This window comes from Ochlerotatus camptorhynchus, unplaced genomic scaffold (genome assembly GCF_037179485.1).
Source record: "Ochlerotatus camptorhynchus isolate MF236.1 unplaced genomic scaffold, CSIRO-AGI_Acam_v1.1 ptg000379l, whole genome shotgun sequence".
In the NCBI taxonomy this organism is placed as follows: domain Eukaryota; kingdom Metazoa; phylum Arthropoda; class Insecta; order Diptera; family Culicidae; genus Ochlerotatus; species Ochlerotatus camptorhynchus.
In genome coordinates this window covers 1,419,262-1,426,944 of record NW_027040867.1, presented here as the reverse complement: position 1 = coordinate 1,426,944, position 7,683 = coordinate 1,419,262, and positions in this window count along the sequence as shown.

Here is a 7,683-nt window from a genome sequence, read left to right as displayed (position 1 = left end):
ATCACTGTTTCTCTGTGTGATCGTTTGTTGAAAACTTGCATATTTGTGCTGTAATGTGATAACTTGGATCCATGAACCGTTAGGTATAGGGTACATAATTAAGTTTTATGCAGTTGGATTTCTTTTTGTTTAGAGCCAACTAGCTATGTTGATCTTTGAACAGCTTGCTTTAATTTCGAAAAAAAATCATGCCTAACAAGCTTCCATAATATATTTAAGTCTTTTTTTTATCAATTCAGTTATTAAGTAAGTATCAAATGTTAAAAACAATGTTAATGGAGCCGAGTCACATTGAATAATTAAAAAAAAACATGTATACAAGTTCATGAGTTCATCTTGTTCTTTCAGGGAGGTGACTTGAGTTTGGTTCTGCTTTTTTCCGTACCCGAAACTTTTCTCAATCTGTGGGTCGTGACCCACAGGTGAGTCACGGCCAGGCGAGTAAGAGAGGTGCCACAGTCGGAAGAAGTGTTAGTTTGTTTACTTAAATGAACCATGCCCATTTTGTTATGGCAAGTTTGCTATAAGAAATGCTCCTCGTGTTTATTTGCGAAATTCACATCAAAGATTGATTAATTGCGTAGGAAAACAGTTTGGCACGGCATTTGTGACCAGCATACACCTTCCGGTCGTATGAAACAGGTAAAAAACTGTCCAAAAACGCAGATAAACATTTTTTGTTTTGAATTTCTGTATAGCAAAATAGTGAACTTCTCGTAAACATTAACGGCAAAGAACTCACCAACACTGGGAGACCGTGAGTTCCTGCCCACCTGTCAACTCCCATCTCGGGGTCACGGTTGGTTTTAAATGGGTTGCAGAAGGGTATGATGGTACAAAATGCACCGTTTAGCAAACTCGTCAATTGCTTGTGTATGGAAGCTAAAATCAAGGAAAAAGTAATTGAGTATGGTTCATTACAATGTTTTCTACGAAAATCGAGTTATTTCGAACTCCAAAACGATGGTTTTTCATGAATTTCAAGGCATTTTTTAAATTGATTCCAAAATGATTTTTTTTTCCTTTGGTTTGTTTTTCCGTCGATCTTGTTTTCCGTGCTGAGCACCAATGCTACCGATGTGCCAGGAAGGCAGCTCCCACACCTGGACCCTACTTATCGACCCATTAACTCATGAACCGGGGACCAACGGTTCCAAAATGATAGCGGGGTAAAAAAATTGATTCACGGTGTAATATGAACCACAATATTTAGGCAAGATGCACGACAACAATGGACAAAACGCACCACAACATTGAGCTAAAATTCACCGCTTGATAAAGGTAAACCATAACCTGCAAGTAAATAATACAAAGTCATGTATTTCAAATGATTATTCCTTTATGTTACATTAGAAATAACGTCTCAATAAAGTGTTAAACAGTCATTAATAAGGTAAAACGAATTCGTTTTATTGTTTTGTTAATTATACCGTTAAAAGCTTTTTAATTCGTAAATTAATTTATTTGTACAGCCTTAATCGAATAAACTTTTCAGTGAAAAATTATCATTTGCGTTATACATGCTTAATATAAATCTTAAATCTAAAGTTACATGAATTGAATTGAACCAAATTCTTGCGGTCGTTTCGAGGTTAGTGGAGATTTACAATTTTATGGATGGGGAGAGGGAGAAGAAGATTTGAATTATGATTGACGATACAAATATTTCACTATTCGTAAAACATGAACATATTTCTTTTCAATTACAAAACCACCCACACACAAAATACAAACTGAAAAAAAAGTTAACCAAACTATAATCTATGTTTAATATTCTTCAACAAAATATAAAAGAGTTTCAAAAACCGTCTATCCCATGCCTGCCCTACCTTTCTAAACATGTTTTGACGTAGGACTACGTCTGTGATTTCTATATGGGGGTACACTTTGCGAAAACTCAGCTGCTCCTGGACCAATTTCAATAATTTTATCACCAATCGATCAGAAATATTTCTACGCATCTGTTAAGTTTAAGACTTTATAATTTTTCAAAATGTTACTGTTGAAAATTTCACGAATGTGCAACTGTTGCTTTGATAATTAAAATTATCACCGATTGCCTGCGAAAAGCGATTTCCCTAACCCAGATTTCAAAGTTGAATTCCATCCGGTCTCACCAAACGGTGTTTTTTTCAATCACCGCGTGGTAAGTGCACACTTAGATATAACTATTTTTGCACGAGACGTAATCCAATGTTGACGTAAATTATGGTACGTAAACAAACATGTCATGTAAAATTAAGTGTTCCGAAACCGAAACATACGCAGCTCGACGAAATTGCGTTTGATTGAATTGATTTTCTCCTTTCTTTCAACTGATTATTATGTCATATGGGCCGCTTGCATGTGTCGATCTCAGGGCACCGAAATTTACATGTCTTTTTCATGGTGTGTGGTGGTGTTCTCCAAAAGGCTCCCCGCAAGCAGCTAGCTATCAAGGCTGCCTTCAACCGCTGATCGGATTCAGTTCCAATCACCGTGTATGGTGGTGTCCGGACGTCGGCATCAGCAGCAGCAACAGCCGTGCTTTCGGCGCGTGGCGTTGAACATTGTTCTCCAGTACACAACGAAAGGCTGCCTGCAAGCAGCGAGCTGCAGCCCACATGAGCATCCATAGAAGGAGGAAGAAGCCGCACCGCTATTGATCGGAATCAGTAGTTCTTCGTGAGTCGCTGTGGGCCATCTATGTCAAGCGCGTCATACTAAAGCTTGAGCTTGAGCTTGAGCTTGATTGACCGCCCACGGTTGCTACTCTGTTATTGCCAGATCAGCTGTAATTACACAGAGAACCAATAGACGATGCTTGGGACTAGCAATCATCCTCAATGTGTAAAAACTGGTGATCTTAAATTAGGCAATACCAGCGCCGGCCGCGCCCGAACACAGGTCAAGAAAGGAATGGGAAGGATTGTGTTGACATGACACTCGCTTTGATGGAAGCCGAGAACACCTCTGCACTTCCACGAGGAATCACTGGGATGTTGGATAAGAGGGTTGGGTTTGCAGCAGGGTTCGTTTTGGTAAACGATAAGCTGAATTGATGTCCTAACGATCATATAACGCGAAGGAGCTTGGGACTAAACCCACGTTCTTCTGCTCAGTAAGCAAAAACGTTTGCCACTAGGCAGACGAGCACCTTTTTAATCACCGAGCTGCTGTTATTACCATGTAGTCATATTAACAAATAAAACGATTGACGAATCTTGATTGTGGATGGGCCTGAGAATAGACTCATGATGTTCTGCTCAGTAAGCAAAAACGGTTGCTCTAAGGCCACCGAGCCCCTCATATCACATAATACCGTTGCTCAAATTTGTGTGTCCATTCAAACCCGGAACCAACGACAACAACGAGTTTCGCAAAATACACGATACACAAGCGATTTTACCATAAATCTCTTTGATATGTAAGGACCTGGGACCGCGTTTTTCTGCTCAGTAAGCAGGCCACTGTAACCGACGATCTTTCAAATCCGAAAACTAAAAACTACGAAAAAGTACTTAGGCCTTCATTAAGTTCCACTTTCACGCGACGTACAATGTTTCAATTTGCTCTTTACGTATTGTTCAGGCTAGGCCCTTTTCAAAATTTACGCGAGAAATACGCACAATCGTCACCTACCTCGCAAAACTGGTTCCAAACGACAACAAAGGCATAAGCAACGATGGATTGTTGAACTTTGCTGGCTCCGGTGGTGTAGTGCAGTAAATGATGTGATGTATGAAATAATGATGTAATTGTAATTTTGTAATTTATCAGCACACACCCTGGTCGACCACTGTAAACCAATCTGCCGTTCAGCGTTTTCGGTTTTTGTTTCTGGATCTTTAGTTGCCTCTGTGATATACTTACTTGCGGCATACTATTTTGGGACTGTACATGAGCGTGTACCATGTACGGTAGCTCATCTCTCATCGTGATGGTGGGACATAGTAGACAAATTAGAGAGAAAACAAGGAGGTATTAGTATTAGTTATATGTAAACAAACAAAACAAAAGTTAGATAATGCGGCACTGTAACTACTACTATTTTAGAGGTATGATTCGTCATGTTTAACTCAATGTTTCAATTGAGGCAAACTATCTATCTTACAATTACAAAAGCAAACCTAAACTTACAATTATATGCAAATGCAAAATGAAACTTGACAAATCATCGTCAATTCCCTTATTCCAGGGCAGGGCCTGACGATTTGAATCTAATTTTGATCAGTGAACGGGCACCATATGGTACATTTTCTCACCATGAACCTATCATTTCCAGCCTATCTGAACTATTTAATAAATGGAAGCCATAACATGGGTTACGCTCCCCCTAAGCGGGCCCTCCGCACCCTGTCTCTGTCTTATCTCAAATACAAAATGCCAATGGTATGAATGTATCTATATATAACTTGGAAATGACGTACAATCAAATAAACCCGTAACCCACTCACTTGGTCAGGCTTCAGAATCGTCCAGTGGGCAGTGCACTCTACACTCCAAGTTCCCTTTTTTCAAATTTACCGCAAATTTGATATTTTACCCATTGAGTGTTGATTAGTCACAATGAAACATTGTGACAGAAGTTGAGGTTACTAGTGTATTAAATAATCTAGGTCCTATTTAGGATTATATCTGAAAAATCCAAATCTGGCCAACGCCCACCCTAAACCTAAACCTGTTCTAATCCACCTGAAATGACTAACGAATGGAAGACTTTGACTACCCAGCCATGCAATAGTCTCATTCCGTGCCTTATGGCAACTTGATGATTCTATTGCGCTCATCTTCTGGCACCACCCAGGGGAGACTTGGTCCTGTACCCAATGCTTAACTTATCTCCATTCCACTCAGCTACTCGCAATTTCTTGTGATATAGTGGGCGGAATTTTATTATATGAGACAATTCAATGCAGACGTCTTTCCAAATTTGGCAGATCGACAGGTAATCGGTGAGTTACCACGATAGTTGCTATTCAACAACTCGACAACGTCCCATCGTCAACGCCTGCTATGAGAATTTCCCATAGCAGACGCCAACGAAATGACGTCATCGAGCTATCGATCAACTACCCTGGTTATCGCCTGGTACCTTATAGCACGATGCTAGGAGGCGAACCGGAAGAATCGATGAGCTACCTCCCCCTCTATGTCAAGCGCGTCATACTAAAGATTATAAACAGAGAGAAGATGGTAGGTAGATAGTTCCGTTAGAGTACGGCAGTATGAAAATTGAATAGCAATTGAAAATGAGCGAAGGGCCATTAATCCGACAGTACAAAAACAAACGCACACCTTTTGCCTAACCCGTACGATGTACGCGGAGATTTGAAGTATGTCTATTCCTACACAAAACACAACAGGAGCTTGGTTGTCTACCTCGAGCCCACAAAAAGCTTAATTTATAGTCGATGATTTCAACAACTGTGTCATGTTTTGCACATAATACATTTTTTTTAAAAGAATCAGTTTGTCAATATATGATTTTGTAAAACCTCAAGATGAAAACAAGCACAATCTGTTATCCGTTAGCATTGGAGGAAAAATTATGCATGTTTTTCTACAAGTGGAAATTGTACCCTAGGGGTGCACTATGGCCACTACTTAATGCAACTTGGTCTTACGGTATTTTATTTTTTTTGAACATAGACATGAATTTAGCTGAGCTAATAGATATGGTTTCAAGGTATTGTTAGTGTAAAAAGCATTAAATTAAAATTACGAAATTGAACCGCAATTATCTAAGAAAATTATTTATCTTATCATAAATCAAACATCTTAACGAAATCCTAAATGTTATTGAGATTTAAGAGCTGAATATTATGAATGTTATTAAAGAGGTTTTCAGCCTAAAGGCTTATTCGTCTCTGGAAACAATTGGGAAATTAAGGTTAAGGCCATTCTAAAATGACACGGTATTTTTTTTTGTGATGCCACTTCTCCCCTGTTGCAGCATTTGGTCTCAAAATCTTAACTCTTTCTGGTTCAGAGATCTTCAGGGATGATTTTTAAGGGTAGCAGTAGCTTCTAGAATTTTCACAAATTCGAGGAAGTTTAAAGATCCGTAAAGGTTAGTTTCTATACATTCAACAGAGCACCACGAGCTTCAGAAAAAGTTTAGAGAACTTCTAACATATTTTGGGCACTTTGCAAGAGGCCAAATATTGCCAGGAGAGGGTAAATATTTTTATGAATGTTGCATTTATTTTAGGGCAGTACCAAAAACTTTTTTTTTCATTCGTTTATTTGTACAGATTCAGTCGAATAAACAATACCAAAAACTTGAGATGCATAGCAAAATTTTCAGGGTAGTTTTGAGAACAGTGTAGGATAGAGATAAGAGGTGAATAAATTGGATTCAAAATATGACTTTGAAGATGCAATTCAACAAATGATTTAAGTGTGAAATGTAACCCAAGTAAGATACACTCTCTCAAGTTGTTAATTGAGTTAGTGTTCGTGCTCTTTTTCGCGGTGTTTGGTGAAGCAACGCACGACTCCATCGTTACGCCATCCTAGAAAACGGCGATGAACCGAAAAAGGATTCCTGGAAGGCTTGTAGGAGAAAATCGAATTTTACATCGGTAAAGGTCTCAAGGGCTCCATGGGTCTGTGCTCTGAAGGCATCATTTCCAGCGATGAACCACGTCGAGGTTCGTCGAGGCCGTCGAGGCGTTGCTGAAGCAGAAAAACGTGGAGTATTTCTCCCACGATATTGAGGCGACAAAGCCGCTCAAGGGGGTCTTGCGTGGCCTTCCCGACTTGGAAACAGTCACACTGCCAAATGAATTGAAGCAACATGGACTCAAGCCGATCAACATATTCAAGATTAATCGTCATGACGCTTCACGTAAGTACCGCGACCAGCAGTATCTGATCCACCTGAAAAGGAATTCAATATGCTTTAAGGGCCTTCAGAGCATTCGGGCCCGTTTCCACATCGTGGTGATTTGGGAACGGTACAAGCCAGTCCACCGTGATGTCACCCAATGCGTGAACTGCATGCTGTTCAGACATGGAACAAGAAACTGCCACATGGCTTACCGCTGCAACAATTGTGGCAAGCAGAACGCACCTGATGCCTGCGAAGTAATGGAGGACGAGGATCCCAAATGTGCCAATTGTGGGGCAGCAAATCGGGCAACCAGCAAGACATGCCCGAAGCGAGCGGAATTCATTGCTATCCGGAAAGAAGCCTCTACGCAGAATCAACCTGGCCGCAGAAGGGTGCTAGAAAATAACGGGCAGAACTTTCCTGCCATCCCGCAATGGCGCCAAATTCCTGTGGTTTCGCCACTTCCACTCAACAACCGTTTTGCTGCTCGCTGGGGTACCTAACAGTCCGGCAAACTCAAGTCGTCAGTCATATGCGACAAACACTGCATCCCGAAGCCCCCCAACGGCCTACAACGGTGGAACTTGTTACACTCGTGACAGAAGTCATCATGATCCAGCGCACCTGTAGGACCCGAACAGAACAGCTTCATGCTGCCGTATCCCTCATCAATAAGTATGGCACATCAAAATTGCCAAATGGAACACTTGCTCGCTCAAGAATAAGGGCATCGAGTTCGCTGAAATCCTCAACGAACGAAACATCGATATCGCAATCATCGCCGAAACACATCTGAAACCCGAGATTAACGTGTTCCTTCCCGATTTCCGGCTTGTAATTTGACAGTAACCAAAATGGTACCATCC